Below are 10,648 nucleotides of genomic sequence, written 5' to 3' on the forward strand. Positions count from 1 at the left end.
ATTGATCAAATTGTGTCTCATCATCCAACACTCTAATATGATTTGGATCCACTCCAATGGCAACTTATTTTTCAAGAAGAAAGTTTGATAAGAAGTATAGTTTGGCAAGTCTCGCCCGTTCCTTTTTTTTTTTTTTTACTAAATCTTTTTCTAGGAACATGTTAAATAAAGTTGATCTTTTTATTGTTTTTTGGTTGTTGAAGTATTATTTTGTAAACGTCCCACTAAATTTGCTCATACCTAATGTTGGCAATTCCCCACAGTTGAGTCCTGTGATATTTTCAAATTCAGCTATTCCATACCTAACACCCTTCAAAGTTGAATGTTAACTCATCTTGTCTTGTTATACTACATTGTTGACGGATTAAGTGGTACAACAATTGAGTAGGGAATTCGGTAACTTGGAAGTCTAGGAAATGGGAAAAAGGACTAGATCGGAACCTTTCGAGATGTTTCTTCTTAAGGTTATCCTTTATGTTTATGATGGTTTCAAATTTTGCATATATATTCAGCTTTTGCACACTAGACCACCTACTTCTAGATAACAACAAGACATCCTAAGGCATGAAACAGTAGGTCACCTTTAAGTAGATATAAACCATAAAAAATTTTAATATACTAAATATGAATATTTAATACATACCCATATATGTTAGGATTGGTGTTATAACTCTCTCTTGCATTCTCGTAGTTTGTAAACATTGTATAAACAAATTGTTATTAATAAAATAATTGTTATTTTATGTGCATATACTCAATCCAATAAACTAAGATCCTAGATTATTTTATGTAATTTAAACATGTATGTAGAGATATACATGTAGATCATGTTTAAATGATAACCTAAACGGTCTGTTATAGATGGATAAGGTTGGATATCTTATCGTGGTGACACTACAGATACGACCCGCTTTGTAGATGTTACAAGTTTTGTAAAGTGCTACAAATAATCTAATCCTGATCATTCACGTGGAGACTTGTGAGCGAGGGTATCCTATACAAAGAGTTTACATAAGACCGGACCACGAAATGATTAGTCTCATTATATAACGTCGTTCATAATCGAGACTTATATTTCACCAAGATGACCATAGGTGACATGACCTGAATCCTAAGTGAGTTGTGAACTCCTGCCTACGAAAGCGGTCCTTTGATTTGTATGGGTGAGAATGGTCAGATCGCCGACACAATAAGCTACCAATTTGGAGATTCGTCTGATTGTAGAGATGGGAACACTACTACACAAGAAGGAATTCACTCTTTCCCCGACGTCGAGGTAAGTAGATAAATTGCTCTCTTAAGGACTGATTTTGGGGCTTGAATAATGTGGCGCCACACCCTCGATTGGCCAGAGAGGGGTTTGGTCATAATTGGACTATGACTTATTGTTCATCAAAGGGATCAGTGGTACTTAAGAAGTTAGATGTAACTATAGAGGCAAAATGGTAATTTTGGCCCAGTTGTACTTGCGAGCAATTTGTGAAGGATCATCGTGTTGTTAACTGGTTATATCCGATGGACACAGATATATATCTGTAGCATGAAGAGTGCAGTTGTCGGTCTTTAATGGAGTGCCCGACAGTTAATGGACGTTGAATACTTAATTAAAATTAAAGAAATTTAATTAATTATTCAAGTACTATTGGAGCTTCAATCTACAAGTCCATGAGGTCCCCTCTGTAGCTCAACAGGGAATTAATGAGAATTAATTTTGCATTAATTTGAATTGTTTAAATTCAATGAGAAAATTAATTATATGTGATATAATTAATTTAATTTACTTAATTATATATGATATAATTACTATAATGTATTTGATACATTATAAAATAAAGTTTATTTGAGAGGAAATAAATATTTGAATGTGATTCAAATATTAATTATGTGAATTGAATTCATATAATTAAGTTTAATATAAATGGGATTTATATTAAATATTATTTATGAGAGAATTAAAATTATAGGTTATATTGTATATGATACAATATTAAACCATAGGTCATATGTTATATATGATATAACATATAGTTAGTTATTTTATACATATATAATAAATATAAAATTAAAATTTAATTATTTATTATTAATTAATTTTAAATTTCTTTTTGAAATTTAAAGGGAGAGAAATAACTTTCTTTCCCTTAATTCTCTCTTCATCTCACGATCAAAGTAGTGCTGAAGGGGAGATATGGTTTTCTACTTCTTCTTGCATTTTACAAAAAACAGAGAAAAAGTTCTATGAGAAAAATCTCTTCTCCTCCCAATCTCTCCCTCTCTTCCAATCTTCTCAAGAGTCCACAACTCATTGGATTCTCATCCCAGGTTCCAATTGGTGGTAGCTATTTGGATCGTTTGTGTTTTATTCGTGACAGATCCGGAGATGGGAATTCACATGAAGAAAAGTTCTTCATGGGTAAGGTTTTTCTAAACCTTGATTTTCCTTTTCTTATTTTTTGGAATGTTGTAAATTTTGTTTTTTGCATAATTTTGTTGTTGTAATTTTGCATTATGTGAAAAAACCAAAAATTGGGACGATCCATGTTTCCGCTCAGGGCCTTCACAAGTTCCTTAAATTGGTATAAGAGCGTGGTTTTGGTCCCATTTTTTTAATTTTCCAGAATTTAATTGCAGTTATGGTGGGTTTTCATTCTGTGTTTTTGTTCATGTGATGAATGTGTATAGAATGTAAATGGTTTATAATTATTGGATGTTTCAGGATTGGCCATTTAGATTTACAACTTTAATTTACAAAATTGGTTTGTAGGGCCCGTGTTTTGGGCATAAAATTTGCGATAGAGTCTGTATTATTATAGTTTTGAGTCACTCGTGATGTTACCAGTGAATTTTTAGAGAAATCGAAGCCAAAATCTGAGCAAAAATGAAAGAATTCGCATCTGTACAGTAGGCGACTGTACAATAGCGTCGCAATGCTGTGTCCTAGCATCGCGACGCTCTGACGCTACAAACGGAGTTCTTTTTCATAGCATCGCGACGCTCTGAGACAGAGAAGAAGTGCGGTTGAGCATCCGGTTCGCATGCGGTTCGTGGAATGATGTTCTGGTTTGGTTCGTGGTTTCTTCAGTTTGGTTGGTTTGGGTTCTTCTAGGCCGGTTCATGGTTGGTTCGAGTTGTTCCCGATCTGGTTCGAGCAGTTCAACGGTCACTTGTTTCGAATCAGTTTTATTGTTAATTTGTAATAGTTAGATTTTTTTAAAAAAAATAATTAAATTAATATAAGTGTTATATTTATTTAATTAATTGTTTAAGTGTCCAATCCCGGTCCAATAATTTTTTTTAAAAAAATTATGCATATAATTTAAGATTTTATTATTATATGTCATAATGCATATCATATAATATAAATCCCACCATAGGTTATGCATTATTCATGCATCATTTATATTGTAAATATTATAATATATATAGTTGCACGATTTTATATTTATAGCATGCTCATGCAACATATAATATAAGTGTTAGAATATATGGTTGCAAGAATTAATAACAAAGCAATGTATCATTTATATCATAAGTGTTATAATATATAGTTGAATGTATGTATGGATGTATGTTGTTAATTATTTCATTTTTTATTATATAAGTGTTAGTTTAGTAATGAAATTATGTATGGATGTATGTTGTTAATTATTTCATTGCTTTATTATATAAGTGCTAGTTTAATAATGAAATGGAATTGCATGTACATGACACTATTTTGGGTAATTTTTTAATCGTTATAATTTTACTAAGTACATCATAACATGCAATGAATGATTTTAATTTGTTTCATTTCTTTTATAAAAGTTATAATTAAATGAAATTAAAAATTAAAATCAATAATTCAGAATTGCATGCAAATCTTAGGTTAAAATCATCTTTTAAAATAGTTTTAAAATATGATTCGCATAGACCTAAGATCACAAATTGCTAATGAGATTAGTAATTAGTTTAATATTTTAATCAAATTAACAATATTAGATTGATTTTACTAAAAGATTAAATTTGTAGCAAACATATCTATAAGGGACCTTTTGTCTAAGACTAGTTCTGTCTAAGCTGCGGTATTTAAGTTGACAGAAATGGAACACCCCTACTTGGGAACTGACCTAGAAAGATGAATTAGATAGATTTGCGACAAGTATTCAATTGTTGTTTAAGGTTTGTTAAAGTGTTTAACAAACATTAATCAAAATTGTTTAACTATCTAAAGTAAGTATTATTGTTGGGAAAAATTAAACAACCATTTAGTAAAAATAATTAGCCATATTTTTCCTAAGTTAATTAAACCCTAATTTTTTTTCTAAAAAAAAATACTTAATAGGAGGATAAAGATATATAAATACGTCAATTTTCTACTCATTTTTCTCCTTTAATGTCTACACCGTGAGACTCATTCTTGGCCTTGAGACGCCTTAGGAGCGTCCCCCTTTGAATAGTGTTTGCATGGGTTAATATCAAGGTGAATAGAAAGAGTATTTATAATAAGTGGGAGAAGGATGTGTGTCAACATGTCCTACGGTCTCCTTCATTAGTTTGCACCATGAGATCTTCTTGCACAACCTCAAGGTTCCCTAAGAGCGTCCCCTTCATATGATTTGTGCATTAGGTCAATATTATGGCGAACTCCAAAAATGAATAGGATCACTTTAGTTTTTTCCTTAATCAGTTTTTCCCTTCGGTTGGTTCATTGAGGCGGAACTTCAAAGTCTAAAATGAAGGGTCACACTTACGTGAAATTGTTAAGCTAGTTAATGATATTTTAGTTGGGGTTGTTGAGGTTGATGCCCTAAATCTCGTGGGGTCCTATAGTTTGTAAACCTTGTGTGAACAAACATTTCAATGATTAATAATATTTTATATTTTATTCACTTTGTCTATGAAATATATGATATTTTAGTTGTATTAACCACAAACCAATAAACTAACATCCAAGGTTATCGTTGTAACTTAAATATGTATGTGGAGACATACAGGTGAATCATGTTTAAGTGATAACCTAAATGGCCTATAGTATATGGATAAGGCTGGATACCTTATCCTGGTGACACTACGAGTATGGCCCGCTTTGTAGGTGTTACAAATGTTGTAAAGTGCTACAAATGATCATTCACGTATTAGACATGCGAGCGGGGATATTCTATGCAAAGGAGTTTGTATAAAATCGGACCACAAAATGTTTAGTCTCATTATATAACGTCGTTCATAATAGAGACTTTCATTTCACTAGGATGACCATAAGTAACATGACCTTAATCCTGAGTGAGTTGTGAACTCCTGCCTATGAGGGCAGTTCTTTGATTTGCATGGGTGAGAGTAGCCAAATCGCCGACTCAACAAGCCTACCATTTTTGGGATTCGTCTGATTGGGGAGCTGGGAACTCAGCTACACAAGATGGAATTCACTCCTTCCCCGGAGCAGGGGTAAGTAGATAAATTGCTCCCTTAAAGGCTGATTCCGGGTCTTAAATAATGTGGCGTCACACCCTCTCTTGGCCCGAGAGGGGTTTAGTCACAGTGGGACTATGATCTGTTGTTCATTAGAGGGATCAATGGTACTTAAGGAGTTACATGTAACTACAGAGGAAAAACGATAATTTGGCCTAGCTATACTTACGAGCAATTTGTGAAGGGTCATCGTACTGTTGATTGATTATATTCAATGGACATAGAAATATATCTATAATGCAAATAGTGCAGCTGTCGGTCTTTAGTGGAGTGCCGACAATTAGCGAATGGTGGATAATGTGATTAAAGGGTTTAATTAGTTATTTACGTACTGTTGGAGCTTCAAGCTACAGGTCCATAAGGTCGCCTTGGTAGCTAAAAGAATTTAGTTGATAATCAGTTTTTGGGTAATTTGAAATGTTCAAATTAATAAGAGGGAATTTAATTATATATGATTCAATTATATGATATAATTGACATAATGTATTTGATACATTATTGTTTAATTGAGGGAATATTTATTTGAATGAGATTCAAACAATTGTTAAATTTAATATAAATATGATTAATATTAAATGTCATAAAATAGAGAAAAAGAATTATGATTTGTATATTATATATGATGCAATATTAAAACTATAGGTTATAAATATAATATGATAAGTTGGTTATCATATTTATTTATAATTATTAATTATTTGATAATTAATTTCCATTTTCTCTCTAACCACCTTATTGGGAAGTTAAGCAATAAAATGGAATAAAATAAAATTTGATTTTATTATTCCGCAGACAATAGTTACACAATTGAAGTCTTCTACACAATTTCCTTGAGAGACTATACGATCAACTAAGAAAGTCTATGCGATAGACTTGATCGCCTACACGATAGAACAAAACTCTATTCGATAGTGTTAGTTCTTCCTTCAATCGTCTTCCTCCTCCAAACCACAAACACCCTCCTAACCAAAATAGCTAGAGTCCACCACTCCTGAGTTCTCACACCTAGAATACTAAGGTAACTAATTGATAATGTCCTCTTTTGGTTCGAGAATTGCATTGTTGTTTGCTGCCATTTGGAGTGTTCGTGACTTGTTCAAAATGTTCATGAACGTTCGTGGGATTTACTTGAAGAAGAGTTCTTCAAAGGTATAATCTCTAAACTCTCGTTTCTTATTGAAAATCATGTTGTAATTTATGTTATTATGCATAATCTATTTGTATTTACTATAAATGTTTGTTTCAATCGAAATGGGATTTGGACTATCCGCTTCCGTTCATAAGTTCTCTGTAAAACGAGTTCCTTCATTTATGATATGGGTTATAGAGCTGATCCCACCACTCTCCAGAAAAGGAAGAACTCCGAAGAAAATAAACCTGATTTATTTATCTCAGAGACGTGCTTAGTAGAGAATGATAATTCTGACTGGATAGTTGATTTAGGAGCTACTTGTAACACCCCGCATTTTGTATCAATGTAATTTCAATAATTTTTAGTACGTTGAAATTATTCAATTTAAAAATTAATGGCAGGAATTAATTTTATTTTTGGGAAAGAAAGGAAGTTAATAAAATAAAATGGAATAAGGAAAAGAATAAAATAAAATTTATTTTATTTCCTTTTTAATTATATTATTATTATTATAAAAAACAAAATTTCCCTCCTCCTTCTTCATCACGCCGCGCGCCCCACCCCTCCCTCGAAATTTTCCAGCCGCCCGATCTCTTCACCATCGTCCGACCGCCTTCAGCCCAGTCGGCCAGCCGCCCGATCTCTTCAGCCATCATACAGACCCCCTAGCCTTTCGCGTCGGAGCCCGTCGAGCACCGTCCGTGGTCGTCCTCCAGCCGCGACTCCCCAGCCAAGCCGCTCGTCTAGATCTCCTCCGCGCGCGCCGAAGCTCGCCGTCGTTGGGTCGCACAGCCGCTGCCAGCTCCGCCTTGCCCAGCCACTCACCTCACCAGATCCACCGCCGCCTCATCAAGCCAGTTTTCCGGCGTCGCCCAGTCCCTACTGCCGTGGATCTGTGTTGGGTAAGGTTTGGTAATTTTTGTGGGTTTCTTTCAAAATACTGAATGCCGTTTTATTTTGGGTTAGTTTTGACAAAAAAACCCATTGTGTTTGGACTATAGATTCAGGTTGTAGCGAAGTTTAAGAATTGGAAGCGTGCGAGGTTGCAAAGGTTTGACTTTGGTAATTTTGGTGAGTTTTAGTATCTTGGCCCTTTTGGTAACGGGTAATTGTTGAAGCCCTTGATATTGAACTTTGGTTTGAATGTATGTTTAGATTGAACAAATAAATCGAGCCTTAGAACTGACTTCGAACCAAGCCACAACTTTGTTAAGCTTAATTCAGGGACCTTTGGTAATTTGTTTAAATTCAATTAGACCCCAAGGAATAAATTGAAAGCATTGGATTTATTGTTTAGGCTGGAGTGGGTAAATTAAACATCATAATTTATGTTATAGATGGGATTCCGGTCTTCCAAAAGTATAAAAGGATTCATTGCTTGAATTGATTTTGGGAGTTTCGAATCGAGGTAAGTAATCGTACTACTCGAACTGCCCATGGGTCAGACACTAAATATATGCTAGCATGATAGATGAATAAAATACTTGCACGCTAGTAAGAGATGATACTTGATTCACTGAGGTTGTATTTGATATGAGGATATTAAGGTGTAAATGCATGTTGTATAGCCATGATGTTGAGGTGTATATGTATGTTATAAAACCATATTGTGATAATTGTGATGTTGAGACTGTGATAATGTCTTTACTGATTAGTTAGATGCTCACTAGATATTGTGTTTCCTTCGGGATTCACCAAATATTGTGTTTTATTCACCAAATATTGTGTTTTCTTCAGGATTCACCAGATATTTTATTTCCTTCGAGATTCACCAGATTGTGTTTCTTTCGGGATTCACTGGATATTGTGTTTCCTTCGGGATTCAACAAGGGTTGTGTTTCCTTCGGGATTCACCAGAGGTTGTGTTTCCTTCGGGATTCACCAGAGGTAGTGGGCATACTTAACTACAGTCGGATAGAAACCCGTTTTTCATGTATGTATGTGTCCCATGAGGACTAGAGCAGTTTTTATGTTCCACCAAATGTTTCACCAAAGATAGGCATCTAGAGGACATAGATGTCTAGCCCGACCTCAGTAGTGGGGTTACTTACTGGGTATTTTATACTCATCCTTTCTCATGTTGTTGTTTCAGGTAAAGGTAGAGACGCACCGACGATTGACAAGCAGAATTCATGATCGAGCCACTGGGATCAGTTTTATGCTTCCGCTCATGATATTTAGATTTTTTTTCATGTTTTTTAAACTTTCAATTTTTTTTGTTTGAAACTTACTATTAAGAATTGTTTTTAGACTTATTATTATCATTTATGATTTATGGGTACCCTATTATTTGTTTTAATATTTGAATTTAATGAAGGACTTTTGAACTTACCTTGTTTATTTAGTATTTATTTCACCATAAAAGGGTGTCATTTTAAGTTCCATGCATGCGTGTATTTAGTAACAGCCTAACTTAAATCCTAGGGGGTCAAGTCGTTACACTACTAATCATGTATGTTCTTCCTATCAGGGATTTAATTCTTGGAGACAATTAGTAGCTGGAGAGAGACTCTCAGAGTCGGTATTGGTGAGATCGTTTTAGCTATTGTTGTAGGCAGGCTTAAGTTATTTTGGACAAGAAATGATATATATTATTGGATGACGTATATGTAGTTCTTTATATCAAGAGGAACTTAATTTCTGTTTCTTATCTGATTGAACAAAAGTATCCCCATCGTTCTCTAAAAATAAAGTATTTATTTTTAAGAATGGAATGGAACTAGACTTTGGTTCAAAATGGAAAGTAACTTATATGTACTAAGGTTGTTAGTTACGAAAGCTGTGCTAAATACTAAAATGTACAAAATGACAACAACAGTTAAAAGCCCAAGAGTTTCTCCTAAAGAAAATATCCATATTTGGCATCTAAGGTAAGGTTACATTAATCTCAATAGGATTGAGAAATTGGTGAAAAGTGGACTTCTAAATGGTTTAGAAGAAAACTCTTTACTTGTATGTGAGTCATGCCTTGAAGACAAAATGACAAAACAACCTTTACTAGAAAAGGTTATAGAACCAAAAAGACCTTTGAGCTTATATATTCAGATCTTTTTCATAGATGATTATTCTAGATATGGGTATCTATACCTAATGCAACATAAGTTTGAAGCACTTGAAAAGTTTAAGGAGTATAAGACTGAAGTTGAAAACTTGTTAGGTAAAAAGATAAAAACACTATGATTTGATCGTGGTGGAGAGTATATAGACTTAAGATTCCAAAACTATATGATAGAACATGGAATTATGTCCCAACTCTCAGCCCTTAGTACACCTCAACAGAATAGTGTATCAGAAAGAAGAAACAGAACCCTGTTAAACATGGTTTGATCTTTGATGAGCTATGCTCAACTTCCTGAATCGTTTTGGGGATATGCAATAGAGACTGTTGTTTATATTTTCAACAACGTTCCTTCAAAGAGTATTTCTGAAACACCTTTTGAGTTATGAAGAGGTCGTAAAGGTAGTTTATGCCACTTCAAAATTGGGGATGTGCAGCTGTTCGACTGAAAATCGATATCGTTGATTTGACTCCAAACTGAAACAAAAGAAAAATTTTAAATACACTGAACTACTCCTATTACTACAAAAACGTAGCAACAGTTGCAAGTGTGGGGTCGAACCACAAAGAGGCACAAAATTAAATTCTCTCTTAAGCTAAATTTTATTGCGAAAGCGATAAAAATGTGGTTTTGTTGTTTTGATGACAAGAAAACTAAATGTTGAAATTAAAATGCAAAAAAGTAAGATAGATTGAAAAAGAAAGAGATCGAGCACAAGCTTACCTTCGTCGATTTAGAGATCTAGGGTTTTTATGAATATAATCATTGATTAATTATGAAAACAATCTTGAACTATTTCTTAAGCCTAATCGAATGTAGGGATAGCCCATGCAAACTACTTAATAAGAACCAACATGTCGTTAATCCCTAAATTAACTAAGCTTGTTACAAAGGCGATTTACTTAGTTAATTGCATTGCATTCTTGGATTTATTAAGACATTAAGCAAGAAGGGCCAATTCTATCCTAATGCATTTCCAATCTTTAGGTTTTATTATCAATTAGGTGATCCT

Source organism: Benincasa hispida, chromosome 7 (assembly GCF_027475165.1).
Source record: "Benincasa hispida cultivar pf3 chromosome 7, pf3_genome.v1.1, whole genome shotgun sequence".
NCBI lineage: Eukaryota > Viridiplantae > Streptophyta > Magnoliopsida > Cucurbitales > Cucurbitaceae > Benincasa > Benincasa hispida.